The following is a 22,478-nucleotide window of genomic DNA, read 5'->3' on the forward strand; positions in this document are numbered from 1 at the left end:
TACAGTAAAAATTGTGAAGAGCACTCTCCATGCCTTCCTGAAAAGGCTACTGGGGGATCAAATGCAATGACCATGTTTAGCTCACTGTACTCCAAGCGGTTCTTTATTCTCCATTCGGGTCTGAGCTTTTTGAGGTCAGTGACTTTGCCTTTGTTTCCCAGAGTGGAATACAATGTCAGATGCAGAATAGGAACTCAATAATTTATTGATGATTGATTAAATGAATCACATGGACTTATGTTTTAAGTTATGGGACACTGGACAAACTTAACATGGCGTTATGTTTTTTATGATGTCTCTAAATATCTACCCAGATTATCAGAAACAAGGAAACTTACAGTGAGAAGGAGTAGTAGAGATTTCCTTTTTTGTAGACACTGACAGAACCTCTCTATATCTTGTTGGCATATTGCCAGAGACAGGATGCTAACTATGCCCCCAAGCAATCTCTTTTCTCAGAGGTCCCTTCCAGAGGGATTGTCTGGTGCCTCCACTTGAAGTGGGGCAACATGCCATAAAGCGTGTGTACAGTTTCTGTAAGAATCTGTGCACAACATATGAAAATACTTAACAGGTGTTATTATGCATTGATGATTTTTTTAATTCCACAGCTTTACTAAAACAGTTTAATTAGAAGCTATTAGAGGTGATAATGAATTTGCCAGATTTTTGCAAAACTACTGAGGATTTTAAAAAGAAGGAATCTGGTTCTCCGAGGGCTAGCAGGTTATTCCTTATGGATAATCATTTTGAGGGTCATATCTAGCTTGATGAACCCTTCTGACCTGCTTGCCTTCATATGCAAAATACAATCCACTATTCCTTTGAATAAGTTGTCTTCACGCCTCAAAAATTAAAACATTATGCAATTTGAACTCTTCTTTAAAAGGATAAAAATAATGAAAAGTTTCTAAGGGTTTTACTTTTCTGATCATCTATCCAGGAGTTGGAAAACAACCTTTTGGGCATTATGTAACCCTTTTACCTTGTTTTCCTAATTCCATCTCTCTTTAGCCCTCAATTCCCTTTTTCTTTTTCTATTTTTTAAAGATTTTATTTATTTATTCATGAGAGACACAAAGAGAGATAGGGGCAGAGAGACAGGCCTAGGAGAAGCAGGCTCCATGCAGGGAGCCCGACATGGGACTCAATCCTGGGAATCCAGGATCACTCCCTGGGCCGAAGGCAGGCGCTAAACCGCTGAGCCACCCAGGGATCCCCCCTTGATTCCCTTTTTCATCCCATTACATGTATGTATATATGTATGTATGTATGTATTGAAGTATAATTGATACACAACTTTATATTGGTTTCAGGTATACAATACAATGATCTGATATTTGTATATATGGTGAAATGATCACCGCATTAAGTCTAGCTCAAATCCATCACCTCACATAGTTATATAATTTTTTCTTCGATAGAGAACTCTGATGATCTACTCTCTTAACAACTTTCAAATGTATGTACAAAATATGGACTTTATGTAACCAGGTGTGTTTTTGTGTTTGTCTTCAAAATTGTCTCTGGAACCCCGAAGCCTAAGAAAGTTCTTCCATGACTTTTTTCATAGAAAATGACAATATCAGTATGACACTCAGGGACAAACACATAAATCTTGTGGCCAGAGATGACTGGCAATGTTTTTATATACAAGGTAGGAAACCTTGAACTGAAGAATGTTCTAATTCCTTAGCATGGCATCCAAGCTCTTTTCCTGTGACTGAGTCATTCCAAGATTCCACTTATATTTCAGCTTCACCTTGTTTGTTGTTTCAGAGATTACTGTCCTTTCTCGCCTCGTGTCCAGTGTCTTTAAAATAATTGGTTTGCAATATTTTGTGCTTTATTTACTTATTTTGTTTGTGTCAGGCAGGTAAATCCTAGCCCAGTAGTGAGTGCCACGTATTATTCTCTCTCATCTTCTTCCCTGTAATTTTCTTTCCCTGGCCTTAGACAGTTTCATTACATCCCAGAATAAATCACGAGAATATTTATAGGAATACAAAAATAATCCATTATTCCATAAAGTAAAATTCACAATGTCTAGAACCCAGTTAAAAATTACCAAGAATGCAAAGAAGCAAGAAAAAAAAAATCTAAACTGACCCAGAAATTATATAAATGGTAAAAAAGTAGCAGAAAAACACTGAGAAGGACACTAAATCAGTTAAGAACAAACACAGCAGATATTAAAATATCCAAATCTAACTTCTGTAGAGGAAAACAAAATTATGTGTGAAATAAAACAAATCAATGAATGAGACCACTGACAGATTAAATATTTTAGAAGAAAAGGTTAGTGAGCACAAAGGCGTGGAACTAGAAACTCCTCAAAATGAAACAGAGGATAAAAGTGAATCAAACATAAAAATAAAGCAATATGTAAATGAATGGTTGTAACCATATTTCAATAAAACTTTATTTATCAGAATAGGTGGTCAGCCCACAGGCCATAGTTTGCTGACCTCCATTTTAGATGAAAGCAGAGATAAACTGATGCATTCCACCTTCCAGGTTGAACCAAAAGTGCACTGTGATTCCCCCAATGAAATATACCTATTATGATTATTCCTGATATAGCAGGTGCTGAATGAATTAATAGTTGTTTAATGTATAAATGAATGAATGAACAAAATTTTGTTGCATGAATGAAATAATGAATCAATCCATTTATATAAATCCTTAGAAAACATCAACCCTAGAATTTCTTCCTCTGATAAAATTCTTTAAACCTACCATCTTCTTTTCCTTCAAAGGGTAGAGCCTGATATGAAATGTTTACATCCAGTTTAATGTTTTTATGGGACAAGAAAATAGTTTTGGAGCACATTCTGCAGTCAATTTCTGGAAATGGAGAGAGAACTTTCTTCCATTTACCTTGGATGAGGTAGATGCCCTTTATTTGAAATTCATCAATGTTGTGAAAGCCATTCATGGTGAAAACACAGGTGCTGTTTTTCCATAAATTATTTGGGCCTCTGTGGAGCCCAAGCAAAACAGAAACGGCAGGGAGTTTACAAAATTGTTTTCTATATTTGAAAATGCCACCTAAATGGAAAATGAAAAGGAGAAGCATCTGGCCAAGTACAAGTGTTTGTGGAGAGAGGAAGAGGGGGGAGGCAGAGCTCAGTAGGATTTTATCTCAATTCAAAATATTTCTCTTCCCACAAGAAAAAATTTGGATTATTTGATAAGATAGCAAACATCATATTATAGAATCATAAAATTGCAAACTTTCATGAATGAATGGCCCTTAAAGACCATCTATTCTGGTCCAAACTTCATTCAGTGTTTAAATCATCTATTCAAAAAAAAAAATCATCTATTCCATATTCCGTCAAGTGGTTAGTATTTCTCTTGTCTTTGAGCACATGTCTTAGATACTATTCTATAATTTTACAGCTTACTTGTTTTTTTAAATATATATAAAGAGACTGTTTTCTGTTTATTTAAATCCATTTTCTGTTTACGTGTCACACACAAGAAATGAAGGGTATTGATAAGGAAGGTTTCAGAGACAATCACAACTAAAAGGAGGTACAGAAAAAAGAAAGAGGAATTAAGCTCTTTTGAACACAGGACATTTGTTTGGTTGTTTGCAAGTTGTTTGAAACTGATGGTCTCTGATTTTTTTTTGAGATTTTTGTTTCCTCACCTATAAAAGGGTAGTACTAAGCAAAAGCAATGCTTATCAAACTCTCATGTGTATCTGAATCTCCAGAGGGATTGTTAAAATACAGATTGTTAGGACTCATACTCAGAGTTTCTGATTCAGAAGGTGGGTCTGGTCTAGAATTTGCAATTCTAACTAGCTTCCAGATGATGCTGATGCTGGGCCATAAACAACACGCTGAGAATTACAGAGCTAGATAATCCTAAAGGCAATTCTTTAACATTAATCTAAGAACCACATGTTTGGTGAAATGCTCTCCCAGTAAGACAATACACTTAAATAGATTTTGGAAACTGTTAACATTCCATTCACCTTTTGGAAGTGCATATTTTACATTGGCATGGTACAGGTTCTAGGAATATCTCATAGTTAAAGCAAAAAAAAAAAAATCTTAGTTAAAGCAAAAGAAATCTAACTTCATTTTAATAGCATTCACATTTTTTAACCCTTTTTGACACATTTGCTGATAATTGATCTATGAATACCATTATGACTGTGGAGAACAGTGAACAAACCTAAGCTTCCTCTAGGTCTAAAGCTTGTCGAGTTCTGTGTACTCCGTAGAAAAAAATCTAGACTTTATAAAGTCAATATGTGGAAAGGTGAACTTTCAAATCAGAGTCGTTCTTGAACTCTAGTCCCTAGATTGTTAATATGTAGTCAGGGTCCAATCTGTAGAGAGAAATCTCATAGTAACTTAAACAGGATAAGTTTCATGTAAATAATCATTCACTCTAAAAAGGGATTAGAGCAATGAAGGATTGGTAAGAAGATAAATGCATAGGGGATCCCTGGGTGGCTCAGCTGTTGGGTGCCTGCCTTTGGCCGAGGGCGCGATCCTGGAGTCCCGGGATCTACTCCCGCGTCGGGCTCCCTGTGTGGAGCCTGCTTCTCCCTCTGCCTGTGTTTCTGCCTCTCTCTCTCTGTCTTTCATGAATAAATAAATCTAAAAAAAAAAAAAAAAAAGAAAGAAAGAAAGAAAGAAAGAAAGAAAGAAAGAAAGAAAGAAAGAAAAAGAAGATGAATGCATCAGTTGCAGCTATTAAGAGGTTACTATCCATAGGGCTGAGATAGAAGGCAAAAAGAACAGGACCCCAGCCCCAGGGCTGAGATGCAGATCTTAGAAAGGGTATGCTGGGAATCTGGGTGGCACAGACAGTTAAGTGTCCTACTTTTGGTTTCAGCTCAGGTCGTGACCTCAGGGTTGTTAGATTGAGCTCCATGTGGGGGCTCCATGTTCAGCCTGGAGTCTGCTTAAGACTCTCTCTCTCTATCCCTCTGCTCCTCTACCTCCTTTCTAGATAGATAGATGATAGATAGATAGATCTTTAAAAGTGGGGGCATCTGGGTGACTCAGTTGGTTAAGTGTCTTCCTTCGGTTCAGGTCATGATTTCAGGGTCCTGGGATCAAGACCCAGGGGACTCCCTGCTTGGCCGGGAATCTGCTTCTCCCTCTCTCCTCTGTTCCTTCCTCTTGCTTATGTTCTCTCTATCAAATAAACGAATAAAGTCTTTCTAAAAGTCTTCAAAACAGAAAGGGCATGCCAGTGACTCATAGATGACTGAGAAGTCTCTGTACTGCCATGCTAGAGGAGTTTCCTGGAAATTTCTCTTCAAAACTTGCTAGAAATTGGACCTCTAAGATCCTATAGAGAGCAATTTATGGGTAGGTGCCTCACCAGAGGAAATTCACTATAAACCTGCCCAAGAGAAGAACTGGCTACAGGGAGCTGTGGACCACCATGTGCTGCAGAAGCCAGATACTGGATAAGTCAAGTGGACTGTAGGAGTCTGCCAAATAAACAAGCTAGAACCAGGAAGGAAAGTCTCTTCCTCTTGCAGTCTTTCCAGTGCCCACTACTAAAAAGTTTAGCATTGTGCCAGGTAGCAAAGAAGAACTATTTACAGAATCCATTTCTATTGTCATAGAGCAGTCAATGAAGGATAGATTAAGAGCTGAGAAGCAATAAATTGAAAACCGGCATATGTGTTTTGCGTTGACATGACATGATATTCAGATTTTAGAAATTCTATTCAACAAATAGCTGATTTGCCATAAGTCAAGTATTGTTTTAAACACTTTGGGTGATACCAAAACATATTTTAAATGACTCAAATCCACAGAGGTACATTTTTCAATGGGGAGGCGGATATCTGTACAGCTAAACATATTCATTTATGCTCATATGTATTTATTACAAAAATATTTAAGGAGTGTTAATTATGAACATGGCATTGTGTTGCATGATGGTCACCGTCCCTTTCCACAAGGAAATGCAATCTAGAGGATAAAACAAACAAGTAAACAGATATAACCCAAATACTGTTTAAAATTTAGATAAGGTTAAAACCCAGCACTGGAGCTTATATTATCATGGTCACTTGTGAGTCTGAGCTCCTGATTCCATTGAATTTGATGCATTAATGGATCAACTTCCTACCTATTCCACACTTTATTAATCCAGATATGACCTTTCTCAAAAAGAATTAGGATGTAAAGATTCTGAATATAGCAAACTTTAATGGATATTAAAGATGAAGAAAATTTACATAAGATAAAACAATGTAAGATTGCATGCCAAATATCCTTGTTACTAAAAAATAATTTCTTCAGCAAGAATTTTTTCAGTAGTTTAATGTACCCCTTATAATCTCTGCCTCTATCATTTTCTGATTCCTCTCTGTTTCTTGGGTCTTCTGTTTTTCCTTTTCATCACTTTTTCCTTCCAAAATTAGTTCCAGGAACTCTTACCTTTTCCAGATCTTTTAGGTTGGGCTTGAGTTATCTCCAGACCCATTCACTTCTAGAATTTGAATTTTAAAACTAGTCTGGATGGCCCACAGAGTAAAATAGCCATTCATTCATACCTACCTATTATAGGTTGGGTTCCTTGGGAAACAGACTCAGATGATGTTCATTAAGCAGAAGGTTTATTACAGAGTGCTCTTGTAATCAACGCCTGTAGAAAGGAAGAGAAAGAAGCAAGAGCAAACAGAGGGGCAAGTAAAGGTGAGATATAGTCTCCGTAACATTGACTCAGATAACCCCCTGGGATAAAATGACCAGTTAAAGTCATCCCACACTGGACAGAAATAGCTGGATTTTTGTACCCCCACCTCAGTAAGCCATTAAATATAAGCTTCTCTGAGGAGAGCAACTTTCAGCAACCTGGATCTCCTGAGGTAAGACCTGAAGGTTTTGGCACTGAAGACTATTTACCTGTAACACTACTGTAAGCTAAGGCAGTAAGTCCTTCTTTGAAGAGAGATCTGCTTGGTGCATCACTGTGTCTCCCAAAGTATATCCTTTAAATGCAACTTGCTTCTACATTTTCATATTAATTTGGGCAATAGCTCTTCTGGGTTCCTGAGAAGTGACCAAAAAGAGGAATTTCGTGAGATAAGCTGCCACCCTTGCCACAGCAGTTAGTCTCAGAAGCACAACTGGTATTTATATTTTCCAGCTTCTATTATTCAATCTATATCACCTTTACCTTTAGCTACCACCTATGCTGGTTTTGGAGGCATATGTCTGACAAGACCCAGATCCTGTTCTGAGGGATATGAGTCTCTAGTGACTATGCACTTCCTAGGCCAGAGTTTCTGCTCTTGTCCATTTACCAGCAACACTGGATGATGGATCACCTGAATACCAAACATAGTCCTACTTATCTTCATTGTGTAAAGGAGCACTACTCCTCCTCATAACCAGTGTCAATTATCTCTATGAAGACAGTGACTCTCTTTGCCCACTGGTCCCTGGATACCTGAGGTGCCCAGGCAGAGCCAGAGTTCAATATACAATTCTTATTTTATCTCCAGTGGAAATAGTCAACCTTTGGGGATTAGAACCCATAACATTGCAAAGCCTACAGCTGCAGGGACAGGAGGGTCAAATTCACCAAGTGGATCACTGGGTGTGATAGGCAGAGTGCCATACTTGTTCCCACCCCTTGGTTCTTAAACCCAGGGTTCTTGGACCTACTGAAGACACAGTACCATAGAAAGACCTTTGATTTTATGGAAATCTTTGGTTACATGGAAACTTTTGAAAATTTATTTTAAAAACTCCAATGTCCCCTCATTTTGCTCAGGGTACACCAGAATCCTTACCAAATCTTCAGTTTGACTCCTTGCTATCTATGACCTCATCTCCTATCACTTTCTCCTTTTAGATATTTCTGTTCCAACTACCCTGGACTTCTGATGTTATTGGAATATTTCAGACATGTTTCCATTTTAAACCTAGCACTTGTTCTTTGTTCTGTCTGATATGCTCTTCCCATGATATTTTTCTGGCTCACTTCCGCTATTTCAAGTATTTGTTCAAATGTCCTTTTCCCAATGAAGCTTGTTTTGGTCATCTTATTTTAAAATTAATTCTTTCTCCAGATCTTCAGGGCCTCATTAACATTTTTTTTTTTTTTTTTTTACTTTTTACTCTTTTCCATAGTACTAATCACCATCTGGCACCTATCCCAATATTTATTTATTGAATGCCTCTCCCCACCAGCATATAAGCTCCATAAAGTTAGGTAGATTTCTGTTTAGGTATTTATTTTGTTTTGTTTTTGTCTTTTTGGTTATTACTATTTCTTCAGTCCTTGGAACAGTGCCTGATACATAGCAGTGCTCAATAAATATTTGTTTAATGAATAAGCAAAAGTAGAAATTTTCATTATTTTCATCATTATTTACTAGTGCTGATATAAGAGAGTAATAATCAGGTCCAAAAATACACAGACGTATAAAGGATCTGTTGGCTATGGATATGGAGTACAAGATTTGAATAGATTAAAAGAACTGCACTGTTCTGGCCTTATCTTCTCAAGACTTTCATGAAATACCTTGCTGGTGGGACAAGACAATAATAGAAAACTGAAATGTAGAACTAAAGGTAATGTTGAGTTTTCTACAGCCTCTGCTCGACTTTGGCTTAGAATTACAGCCTGCTAGAGCCTTAAGGAATTTGTTGAAGAACCAAGAATTTATGGAAGAATGGCATCTATTTTTCATTTAGGGGTGTTTTCCCACTAAAACCAAGGACAGCTATTCAACTTGGTTGATACTGAAAAACTTAAGTTCCAGATGTTAGAGGTTCCAGTCAAGCAAAGGAAGTTCAGATTCTCTACTATTACGTGAGTAACAGTGTGGTTTCTTTTAAAACTTATATTGCTATCAAATCAACATAATGCATATGTACAAGCAACCATTATTCAATACATTTTTAAAAACTTACCATGTTAACCTCTGAAATGGACCATATATTGTACAAATCACACAGACACCAAAAACACACATGACAAGATACAAGTCATTGAAGACCTCAGGCTCTAGAGGTAGCAACAGATAAATCAGTGGCCCCCAAATGGGATTAGTATTTATACAGGGGTGGGAGAATGGTGTACATGGGACTGTAAAAGGAGAAAGGTGATGAATTCAAAAAGCCATTGCAGAGATGATGATTTCAGAGCCAGGAGCTGGCCCCTGATGGATAAGTGTTACTTTGCGTCATTGGAATGAAATGGGATATTCTTTTTCCTTTCTTTTTTCTTTTCCAAGGAGAGTATATACATAAGTTGATCCATGGAAGAGTTGAATGCATAGCAAATAATAGTGATGACAATAGCAGCAAACTATTTTAGAGTACCAGATGGATACTACAAACTGTTATAAGTATTTTATAGCTGTGTTATGTTTGATCCTCATAGCAATCTTATAAAGCAGGCACTGTTATTATATGCATTTTACAGATGAGGTAGTTTAGTCTATACTCTTTGAGAAGCAAATGCTAAGACAAAGTTAAAGATACAGGAGATTTATTAGGGGAAATAACCATGAAAGAAAATGGAGAGGGATCAAGGGAAGTGAGGAGAGCTGTCAGACCACAGTGCAAGTTTGACCTTTGGGAAAGAGGGAAGGAAGGAAAAAACATTGAGCGAAAGAGTTTAAAACCACAGTAAGTCTTGGTAAGTTACCTAAGGCCAATGGGAAGTCCTTAGACCAGAGACAGAGGAGGCAGCTATCAGAGGAGTCCTTTGTGTCCCAGAAAGGGCTCTGCATTTGTATCTCTGCCATCTTCAATCATTTGCTGCAGAGCCTGTGGGAAGCATGGCCACAGCATGAATGTGATGGTATATTTCAGAGCACATCTGGGGCCATTGGTTTGTAGGATGCTCCCTGCTGTCAGAGATCTGAGAGGATCATACTCATGGCTACCACATGCCGAAACAGAGGAACGCAGAGATAATTCCACTGAGAACACAGAGATAAAAAGTGGCCGTCTACATCAGGCAATTTGGTCCCAAACTCATCTTAAACATAGTACAGCTTCAAGTAGGAAAAATTTGTGTAAAATTTCTATTTAAGAATACTCATTCTGATAACTAGATGATGGATGAAATAGCAATTGAAAGCAATAGCAATGAAAAGCAATTGAAATGGGCAAGTCCAGAAAGGAAGCTGATACAATCATCCAGAAGAGAAATTTTGAAGATCTGAATTTAAAAAGTAGCAGCAGAGAATGGAAGGATTTCAAAGATATTTAGTCATTAAAATCAATGGGATTTGGTGACTGACAAAATGTGGGGAAGGAGAGGGCAGAGTGAAAAACATCATGTTTCTAGTGTTAGGAGATTGAGTTTATTCGCTGAAAATGAGAGTATAAGAGTGATTTGGTAAGAAAAGAGTAAATTCTTGCTTTGGATGTATTGAGTTCAAGATGTTATTATGTATCCATAATTAGGTATTTTCTAGGCACAGTGGAACCCTTTAAGGAAATGCAAAGCTTATTTTTATCTTTTGCTAGATTACTATTATTTATCATTATTTTGTATAATTTAAGAAATAGCACCAGAAGGTAGGTATGTTTATAAGAATAAGCACTGTACTGGTGTTGAGATTGATGCTCAGAGGTGTTGGTCAACTCTTCCAAGGTCACATAGCTTATGAATGATAGGATCCATTGTGATGGATCATTGTAAGTTACACTACATTTACAATCATATTATCATTGTAATGGATCACTGTAAATGTCATTGTAAATGACAGTTGCCAGTATTCCCTCCTCCAAACAAAGCATTTTCTGTTGGATATAAAAAGATGAAAATTAGAAGATACAGGTAGGAACCTAACTGTGGCCTTAAACAAAGACTAGGGGTTTGAGTTTCATTTTCTGAGAAGAATCACAATTTATACATCGAATAGCATGTTAGAGTTTATAAGATTTCACATACTTTCAAAGTAGATCTTCATGATAAACCTATAGGATACTCAGAGCATGTGTCTATTTTACAGCAAAGAATACTAAATTTGGTAATGTAAGTGACTTGCCAAAGATGGATCTTTGCCAAAGATGGATGGAAGAAGCCAAAATACAATGCCAGATCTTCGGGCTCTATGTTCGGTGGGTGAGTTATGAAGAGTTCTTGAATTCATAAACGGCAGGAAATCCATGGGAAATCTGCCCAAGGATGATTTATCTGGTGTCTGAAAATAGAAAAGACTGGAAGGTGAGGAGGTAAAAAACACAGGTGAACACAGGTGAATAAGGTGAAAGTTGGCATTTCCTTATTGTGTGTATATATATATATATATATATATATATATATATATATATATAATTTTACAAATATAATGGTACTGCCATCCTTACCTGGGAAAGCATGAAACCAAAGGACAGACTTATCCCAGTCCAGTACATTAAATTTGACAACTGAGCCACATTGGCTTGACAGTGCTGTAGTTCACAAGGCAGTTGTAGGATTTTAATAAGCTTATTTTTATGCCAACTTGATGAACAGTGAGGTCTTAGATTCAGCCAAAGGCATCAAGACTCAGCTTTGTGAGTAGAACAATAGGAACAAAAAGGATCACAGTCCCAAAGCACTTATCAAAGGGCATTATTTAATTTTCCCCCAAAACACAAATATATAATATATTACATATTATATAATATACATATATATATATATATTTATGTATTATATATGAAGAGGTGGTAAGTGAGGAAGGAAGAAAATAAAGCAAGTGACAAGATATATAGGAAGGAACAAAATCACAATGTTCACGGCTGATTGCAGGATTCCTCCTAGAGGCAAAAGACTCTCTTATATAAGAGCTCACTTAATTAGGTATGTTTGGGGACATAGTCAAAATGTGCCACAGTCACCCTGCATCAGAGCTACAGAGGAATTTTATAGTTTTAGAGGTTCCTGAAGAGAAGGAAAGCACAGGGTTGGAGAGGGAAATAAAGATGAAAGTTTAAAGTCAGATGAGAAAGAAAGAAAGAAAAGAGAAAGAAAGATAAAGAAAGAAAGAAAGAAAGAAAGAAAGAAAGAAAGAAAGAAAGAGAAAGAAGAAAGAAAGAAAGAAGAAAGAAGAAAGAAAGAAAAGAAAGAAAGAAAGAAAGAAAGAAAGAAAGAAAGAAAGAAAAAAAAAGAAAAAAAAAGAAAGAAAGAAAGAAAGAAAGAAAGAAAGAAAGAAAAGAAAGAAAGAAAGAAAGAGAAAGAAAGAAAGAAAGAAAGAAAGAAAGAAAGAAAGAAAGAAAGAAAGAAAGAAAGAAAGAAGAAAAGAGAGTGGGCATTGATAAACTATCTGTGGCAAGTGTGAAGGAGAGAGCTTGTAAATAGCAGTACTATTTAATATTTGATATTCAATTATAATTGGCTCTTATCTTGCTTTGTACCTTGTATCTTTCATTGCTGCTGAATCCCCTGCAAAATTCTCATCCATGTGAATGGTATTTTGGGGAAAATCTAGGCAAAGAAGCAGTGTCCCACAACTGAGGCCAACAGTGATGAAGAGAGAAAAAAGCCACAGGAGGGCATACACATTTAGAAATAGGGAATCAGAATCTTAGAAACAGGAAGTACAGTGGTGGTTTCCTAGACACTGGGACAGGGGCAAAGAGGAGGTGCTGGTAAAGGATACAAAGGTTCAGTCATGCAATGTGATTAAGTCCTAGAGATCTACTGTACAGCACAGTGCCTACAGTTAACAACACGGTATTGTATGCTTACAAATGTGCTGAGAGTGTAAACCTTGTGTTTTTATCACACACAAAAAAATAAGATAAAAGAAAGATGATGGAAAAAATTGGGGGAAGGTGATGGATATGTTTATGGCATAGATTGTGGTGATGATTTCATGGATGTATATACTTATCTCCAAATTTGTTGAGTTGGCACATTAAATACATACAGCTTTTTGTATGTCAAAAAATTATACATATATAAAATTCATATATATGTATATACAAATAGGGAATCATTTGGAGAAATAATGAGCAGTGAGCAAACATGGCCCTGGGACTTGCCAAAATCTTGGGGATGGCATCAGATTTCTAAAAAGAAAATAGAATGACATCTGGGCCAATCCTATTTTCTCTTAAAAAGCAGAGAGAGGGATCCCTGGGTGGCGCAGCGGTTTGGCGCCTGCCTTTGGCCCAGGGCGCGATCCTGGAGACCCGGGATCGAATCCCACGTCAGGCTCCCGGTGCATGGAGCCTGCTTCTCCCTCTGCCTGTGTCTCTGCCTCTCTCTCTCTATCTGTGTGTGACTATCATAAATAAATAAAAATTTATAAAAAAAAAAAAAAAAAGCAGAGAGAGCAAGCTGATATCTGGGTTGACGTGAGGTTTGAGTGTGATCCCTTGTCTCTGCAGTATCTTCCATACTGACTTTGCAGTTAAGTCTTTGGTGATTATTATGGTAAAAACAACCACTACATTTTATGAAAACCTCCTGTAAGCAGACTGGACATAGCTACTTACTAACACCATGACCTTGGATAAACTACTTAACATCATTAAGCCTCTTTTTTCCCCTAATTTGTAAAAATAGACATAATAATCTGTAATAATAATTATTCCAAAAGAGAAGGCTGTTCTTTAAGCATCTGTGGAAAGTAATACATATTGCTAGAGATAATTACATATCCTGATGCACTTTTGCATAAAATTTAAGAGGTTTCTTGGATCCTAGATGACAACTGCATGAATAGATGGTGATCTTCTAATGACTGGAATTAGAGTCTTACAGGGCCTAACCCAAGCTTTGGCATACAAAAGTACAAAATATACATACTTATCTAGGCAGAATCTAGGAAATTGACAATAAACAAACAAACAGACTCAAAAAAGGGCAGCATAGGAAAAAAACCTTAAAAACAAGATCCAGAAAGGAAAACAATTTGTCAAATGTCACACAGATAATAACCGCAAGGCTTGTAGTTGAATCTGGTTCTCCTGACTCATGACCTGATACTCATCTCAGAACCCAGGATGTTTTCTGTTTCCTTTTCCATAAACCAGACAAGTTGAACTAAAACCTCTAAGAACCCTTAGCATTGCAAAACTAAAGTGTGTGTTGTTGTTGTTGTTGTTTTTAATGAATCAAAGGCAATTTAAATTTGTACTTTTTAGAGTAGATGTGTGATCTTCCATAAACTTGAAAGCAAGTTTGTTCTCAAATCTAAGATCTAAAATTAAGTCAAACGAACAAGAGCAGGATGGTCAGGGGAGATAAGGCATTGATTCGAGAGGTATGATTCCATTTGAGATTTAAAGCAGCTCAAGGCTGAGGAAATTTCCAACTTTCTTTTATCAGATATGTTCAGAGGAAGAGAATTTGTCTCTGTTTGGAAGGCTTATGATTTTTCCTGAGGCAAGCTAAAATGAAGAAACAAGATTTCTTAATATGACCCACAAAATCGAGAGAGTGACAGACTTGGAAATGTTCTCTGTAAAACTCCTTATTCTAACTCCATAGCTGGTATATTTAATTGCTGAGGAAGAGAAAAGAAAAACATGCAAACACTCCATTCTCTCTGTGAATGATCCATTTAGTTCAATGAGTTAACTGAACTTCTGTGAAAAGCCTAGGAGTAAGACAGCTTTCTTCTTAGTTTTTTTGTGTGAGTGTAAACATTTACTGGAACCATGATTTGCAATTTAAAAATGATTTCCTGGGGATCCCAGGATGGCTCAGTGGTTTTGGTGCCTGCCTTCGGCCCAGGGCAGTGATCCTGGAGTCCCGCATTTTAATTTTAAAAAAATTAAAAATTAAAAAAAACTTATTTTCCCTTTTCCTTTCCACACCCAATCAGAACGTGTAATTTCTGTGCATCATCACACCTTGCGCAGATATATATATATATATTTTTTTAGATATTTATGTAAGAAAGAAAGGCAGATTATCTTAATGATATCCATGTTTTGTTTTGTTTTTAAACAAGTTTTCTATTGATTTTTTGTAACACAACCATCATCAGTGATCATCCAGTGAGGTTGTAAGATGATAAATGACTAGCATCTCAGTCCATTTGTCTTCCAAATGCATCCTCCCTTAAAAATATGATATTGAGGAGTTTCCTCAAACTAGTGGTGGTGAATGGTTAATATGCTGACCTGTAATATGTGACCTTAAGTGTTTTAAGTGGTTAAAGGACAATGGTGGGGACATAAGTAACCCTCCATTGCTTCAAACTACAGGATAAAAGCCAAATTTGTGAGCATCAAACATAATAGCCTTTAGAGTCCAACTCACTGATTTCATATTACATCCTCAACATCACCAGCCTCCTCCTAGTACCGACCTTGTTTTATCGATACTTAAAAACCTCAATTTCGGGCAGCCCAGGCGGTTTAGCCCCGCCTTCAGCCCAGGGTGTGATCCTGGAGTCCCAGAATCCAGTGCCAGTCGGGCTCCCTGCATGGAACCTGCTTCTCCCTCTGACTGTGTCTCTGCCTCTCTCTCTCTCTCTCTCTCTCTCTCTCTCTGTATCTCTCATGAATAAATAAATAAAATCTTTAAAAAAAAAACACTAAATTTCCCCCCAAATATGCCATTGTATTATGTGATCCTGTGCTTCTGCACATGCTAGACACTCCATCTGAGATTGCTTCCTTCCATCTCCACAACATGTATTCATTTTTAAATACCCAAGTAAAGGGCTTCGTCTTCCATGAAGCCTTCTTTTTTTTAAACTAATTTTTAAATTTTAATTCCAATATATTTAAAATACAGTATTATATTAGTTTCAGGTGTACAAGAGTAATTCAACAATTTTATACATCACTGAGTGCTCATCATGATAAATGTATTCTTAATCCCCTTCATCTATTTCCTCCGTCCCCCTACCCACTCCCTTCTGGTAACCATCAGTTTGTTCTCTATAGTTAAGTACCTGTTTTATGGGTTGTCTCCTTTTTTCTTTGTTTTGCTTCTTAAATTCCACAATGTGAGTGAAATGGCATGGTATTGTCTTTCTCTGACTGATTTATTTCACTTAACATTATACTCTATAGAACCATCTATGTTGTTACAAAAGGAAATATTTTACTATTTCTTACAGCTGAATATTCCATTGTATATATATACACCACATCTTTTTTATCCATTCATCTGTCAGTTGATACTTGGGCAGATTCCACAGTTTGGATGTTGTAAATAACGCTGCAACCAACATAGGGGTGCATATATCTTTTTGAAACAGTGTTTTTGTATTCTTTGGGTAAATACCCAGTAGGGCAATTACTGAATAACAAGGTAATTCTATTTTTGATTTTTTGGAAAATCTCCATACTGTTTTCCACAGTGGCTGCACCAGTTTGCATTCCCATTAATAGTGAATGAAGGTTCCTTTTCCTCCACATCCTTGCCATCACTTGTTGTTTCTTGTATTTTTATTTTAGCCATTCTGACAGCTCTAAGATGATATCTCATTGTGGTTTTGATTTGAATTTCCCTGATGATAAGTGATGTTGAGCATCTTTCTTTTTCTTCCCATTTTTGTAAGGTTTGTTATTCCAATTATCATACAGTGTAATCATAGTTTCAATTGTGCAATATAGTTATTCAACACTTGCATACAGCACAAGTTTCTCATTGTATAAATGCACTTTAAAAATCCCTTAACTCATTTCACACCCTCCCAACCTCTTTCCATGTGTCTATTAGCCATCCGTGTGTCTTTTTTGGAGAAATGCCTGTTTGTGTGATCTGACCATTTTTTAGTTGTATTTATTTTTGGGGTGTTGAGTTGTGTAACTACTTTATATATTTTGGATACTAATCCTTTATTAGGTATGTCATTTGCAAATATCTCCACTCATTAAGTAGGTCATCCTTTAGTTTTGCTGATTATTTCTTGTGCTGTGTAGAAGCTTTTTATTTTGATGTAGTCCCAGTAGTTTATTTTTGCTTTTGTTTCCCTTGCATGAGGAGACACATTTAGAAAAAAGTCACTAAGGCCAATGTCAAACAAATTACTATCTCTCTTCTAGGGTTTTTATGGTTTCAGGTCTCACATTTAAGTCCTTAATCCATTTTTTATTTATTTTTGCATATGATGTAAGAAAAGTTTCATTCTTTTGCATTTAGCTATCTAGTTTTCCCAGCACATTTGTTAAAAAGATTGACTTTTTCCTATTGCATATTCTTGCCTCCTATGTCTAATATTAATGATCATATAATTGTGAGTTTATTTCTGGACTCTGTTTTATTGATCTATGTGTCTATTTTTGTGGCAATAGTGTTTTGATTACTACAGCTTTGTAGTATATCTTCAAATCTGGGATTGTAATACCTCTGGTTTTGTTTTTCTTTTTCAAGATTGCTTTGGCTATCCATGGTCTTTTGTGGTTCTATACAAATATTAGGATCATGTGTTCTAGTTCTGTGAAAAATGCTGTTGGTATTTTTATAAGGATTTTATTAAATCTGTACATTGCTTTGGGTAGTATGAACATTTTAGCAATATTTTTCCCCCAATCCATGAGCATGGGACATCTTTCTACCTGTTTGTGTATTCTTTTTGTGAATCTTCTTATCTGCTTACAAGTAGTACTAATAGCTGCTTCCTTTGTACTTCTCCATATTCAGTGGACTTCCCCATTACTGCATTTATAGGATTCTGCATGCTTACACCCATCTATCCCCTTCTGACCCTGCATACACTTTCATGCAGTGCTGTCATTGGGGTCAAGGTGTGTCTTATTGGTCAATGTCACTCCATTGCATACTACATTATCTGAAACAGACTAGCTTCCAATAAATAACTGAATTTCTGAAGTTTCCCCTCTGTAACTTGAGGGTGAACATAAAATATATATGAACTATCCTAATTTCATATTAGAAATTTGTAAAAAGTTAAAACTAAACAGTATTAAAAGAGAATGACTCTGGGTATTAGGATGGAAGAGATTGTAGGGGCAGAATTATAACATTGTAGAGAGGCAACAGGGCTATTTATAGGGAAAAATAGAGAAAAGGAAAGATGATCAAAAGATAGATGATACAATGAGGAGGCTGAGCCCAGCTCCTCAAATGATGTGGATCACATGAGATAACAGAGGTGGTGCCAGGGAGACAGTAATGACCTGGAGAAAATGGCGGCTGCCAAGTTTCCAGTAGGTGCATGCTTACAGGGCAAGTATTCTGAGAAGCAGCAAGAGTTCCGAAAAAACAACTTAAAGGGCACTTGGATGGCTCAGTTGGTTAAGCATCTGACTCTTGGTTTTGGCTCAGGTCAGGATCTCAGGGTTGTAAGAGCAAGCCCTGCTATGGTTCCCTGGTAAGTAAGGAGTCTGCTTGAGATTCTTTGCTCCCCCCTTGTCTCTCTCCCTCCCTCCCTCTCTGCTCCTCTCCCAGCTCCCATGATCTCTGTCTTTAAAATAAATAAATAAAATCTATTTTATAAAAAAGAAAAAAACACCCTACAATCAGGGCAGATGAGCTGCTGCCCAAGTCCCTGATAATGCCTCATAACCCTCCAGCTACAAAGGTGGAAAGAAACAGAGAGAAAAGGAGGAAGAAAGGGTGTGTGAAAAAGGGAAATAGGACAAAAGAAAGCAGAGGAAAGAAGAAAAAGAAAGAACAAGCCAAAAGAGAGAAAGGAAATGAAGAAATAAAAGAAGAGATGGAGAGGAAAAAACCTCCTCAGCACATAAAGATGACTGTGATAGTCATTTTTATTGCCTGAACAGATTTTATTGCTTGTCCAGTTGATCATCTCCACATATTGTGATGTTCAAAAGAGATGGCCTTGTGTAGACAATCAATGAAGACAAATTTCTTAGGTATCTATGTTGTTTCTGAGATATTTTATAAATATACAAATATGTCTATATTTCCTTTCTCCACCATTTTATATAAATGGTAGTATGTTATACACACATACTATGGATACCCTTCTGCACTGCACTCTTTTCACTTAAAATATATCTTCAAAATCATGAATACTCCATAAACAGCCTCCTTAATTTTGATGTCTACCTTGAATTCCACTGAATGCTTTTATACTAATTTATTTAACTAGTATCTCCCCGATGGATTCTTAGGTGGTTTCAATTTGTTGAAATCTAATAGTGAATTTGTGTGTTTGGATAGTCTCACGCACATTTGTGTGTTTGGATAGTCTCCACATCTCAACTAGAACTTAAGCCCTGCCCAGAAATACCTTGATATGCATTTCTAGTTTTCTTGTTCTTCCAATATTTGCCAAGTAGACTCCTCTTTCTCATCTCACACACACGCAAACACAAAATTTCAAACATTTTGTGAAATATTTGCTGGATAAGGGAATTCCTGCCTCAAAATGCATAGCCTTTCTGATTATGGTGAAAACCATAGCCATATATGAGGTACCATTTTACATTTCTTTTTTTAAGATTTTATTTATTTATTTGAGAGAGAGAGAGAAGAGAGCACGTGAGTAGGTGAAGGGCAGGTGGAGAGGGAGAGAAAGAACTCAAGCAGACTCCACACTGAGTGTGAAGTCCAACGCAGGTTTCAGTCTCAGGACCCTGAAAACAATACCTGAGCTGAAACCAAGAGTTAGTCACTTAACTGAGCAATCCAGGCACCCCTCATGTTACATTTCCATGATTGTGTGATACATGTGCCTCCTTCCCTATAGTGACATCAACAGTATATTACCAAACTTTTGGCCCTTTGCCAATCTTGCAGGTGATAAACAGCATCTCTGTTCAGTTTTTTATATTTTTAGACATCAGGTTCACATAACTGAGTTATCATAATTTTTGGTTCATAATGCACTATTATCATAAGACCTTATATAGCTCTCTTTGATTATATTTTATTTGGTTAACTAATTTATTTATTACTCTAATGACACCCATGATCCTCTACACAATCCCAAAACTACAACATTAGCTGGATACACATATAAGTAAACAGATCAACTTGGAGTTCACTAGGTTTCCTTTGTAATGTTTTCGGGAATTAGCATGCTCTACCCTAAATAAGAATCCAAGGTAAATCTGCTTGGATTTACAGCTGCATCACATCTGTACTCTGCAGAACTACGTGACAGAATATTTCTGCCTTGCCTCTTGTTTCATTCACTGTCCCCACCCCACCCCATATCTGTTGCCATATTCACCCTCTTGATAACATCCCTAGAAGTTTCCACTGATAAGGTAAGAGAGACTGGAATCGAACAATGGGGCATATTGGATCTGTCTGCTGCCATGATGAGGAAAAGTTACCACCATCCTAATGACAATGACCAAAGCTATTTCCCCCTTTCTGACATTTGTCTGGTAAGGTAGGGGCTCCTTTGCACTCACTCAGTGATGTCCCTGTGGAAAGAGACAAAGGATTTGTTAACACATGATGGAGAGAGAGAGAACCAAGGAAAAGTTAATAATTCCCTATTAATTGGAGAATTTGGCAGATGGTCTGCAATACTTTACTTGAATTCATACTTAACATCTGTCAAAGGACATAGAAAAATATCTATATGAACATACATTTCTGTCTCCTTCCTATCCCACCTCAGATATCATCTCCCAGGACCATTTGGTAGCATGTTATACTTAGAAACTACTTTGCCTCTGAACTTGCTAACACATTTTCTATTTATAATCTACTAACTTTACAGTATACTGCTAATCTGCATTTAATTTTTTACCTTGTGAGAATATCTAATACCTTAAAAATCCACAGGAAACTACTAAATCTACTATGCTTTCCCTCCAGATTATATTTTAAAACCCTTCTCTTTATACCTGTGTTCATGCTAAACTTTACAGGTAGGTTTTTTGCCATTTGCTTCATTCATTATGTACAATTTTTTAAATCCTAAAGATAGATGACTTCTAATACTTCACCTTCATCTAATCTATGAAGGCTCCAACCATATGAGTTTTGCCACTGTACATTCAATGAGCCACATCTCAACTAGAACTTAAGCCCTGCCCAGAAATACCTTGATATGCATTTCTAGTTTTCTTGTTCTTCCAATATTTGCCAAGTAGACTCCTCTTTCTCATCTCGCTCTTATTATATATCACTTTCTCCTATTTTACAAAAAAAATAGAAATTATCAAATTTAAAATATTTGAAATTTCCATCATTCATTCACAAACTTACCTTAATCAATGTCGCTGGTACAATTTCAGTAGAGCAGTGGACCTGAGAGAGCCAAAGTTTAACCAGGTGTAAGAATGCTTATGGAACAAGATTTTCACCAAAAATAGTTTAGGATGAGTAATAAATAGAATGTAGAAAATAAGAAGGAAACTCTCTTTCTTTCCTGTTATGAGCAAAAAGAAAAATAGGTGAAATTAAGGTAAGGGTATATACTTTTTTTTTTTTTTAAGGGTATATACTTTTTTCAGACCTCATTGTCTTTGACATTTTGGCAGCATTTAGACTGTGTGATCTCTCCCATCTCCAAACCCTCTGATCCCTGGGTCTTGATTTGGTCCTAGCCACCTACTTTCCTCTACCCTGCCATCAGATGTTGGAGATTCTCAGGGATTCTCATAGACTTCCCTTCTGGTCTCACAATCCTTCCTTGGTAGGCAATTATATTTATTTCTTAAGATTTGGTAATAACATATTTGCCAATGATTTTCAAATTTACACACCTTATACAATCTTTTCTTTATACGACCAGACCCAATTGTCAACCAAGCATCTTGATTTGGGTGTCTTACGGGATGCTTAAAATTGCTCAGAGCTTTCCTCTTGTAGTTGAGACATAGTCTAAGTTCTAACTTGGATATTCTGGGCTCTGTCCTACCCTTCCTCCTCACCTAGTGCCGTCATCCAGACCCTAGCCATATCTCAGCTCTCCAAATGAGCTACAAGCTTTTCCAGTTTCCTCCAACACTCTTCATCTCACTAGCTAGCTCCTCGTCTTGTTCTTTTTCATCTTCAGGCCTCTGGTCATGCATTCCCTCTTAGAAAAAGATTTTTTTTACTTACTAGGGAAGTAAGCTTCCTTACCATATGCTCCTATAGCATTCCCTATTTCTACATTACACTGCTACCCCATTTCAAGCACTCTTTTCTTCATCAAACTGCAATGCCACAGGAGTGATGGTCAGAGCTATCTTATTCATTGCCATGTCTCCAGTCTACTGTGGTCCTGTCCTAGTCCATTGTGGTAATGGATGATAGAACTTGCGCCCACACACTACTTATGTTGCTCTGGGGCAGGACCTGCATCAGTAACACCCTGACCTCTCTGTTACCACCCCTTCCATGCCACTTCCACACTTCCTCTTTCCCAGGGGCAGAAAAGAAACTCAGCTGATTGAAGAATTTGGGATAATGATTTGGGGAAATGCCATTCTCTCCTTTTGGGCACTTGATTAACGGACTAAAAACAGGATCTTCCAACAGTTTGATGAAGATATTTTGACCTTTACTTCTGAGTTTCTCTCATCTATCTCTCAACTGGTTTCAACCTTAGGCAGAAAATAGGAATTTTATTTTGAAGTCTGAAGTCACACAATAACCTAATGCCTGGCTCATTGTAGCTATATATT

General features: G+C 36.9%; 1 long non-coding RNA gene across 1 annotated transcript; it reads right to left on the reverse strand.

The window, feature by feature from the left end:
• Positions 1–5,664: 5,664 nt before the first annotated feature.
• On the reverse strand, positions 5,665–7,284 carry LOC112653435 (uncharacterized). Its single transcript, XR_003132189.3, has 3 exons — positions 6,897–7,284; positions 6,549–6,636; positions 5,665–5,957 (listed from the first exon to the last, which is right to left on the reverse strand). It is a non-coding gene; the product is annotated as an uncharacterized LOC112653435 (long non-coding RNA).
• Positions 7,285–22,478: the final 15,194 nt, after the last annotated feature.

The sequence above is a fragment of the Canis lupus genome, chromosome 3, assembly GCF_003254725.2.
Source record: "Canis lupus dingo isolate Sandy chromosome 3, ASM325472v2, whole genome shotgun sequence".
Lineage (NCBI taxonomy): Eukaryota > Metazoa > Chordata > Mammalia > Carnivora > Canidae > Canis > Canis lupus.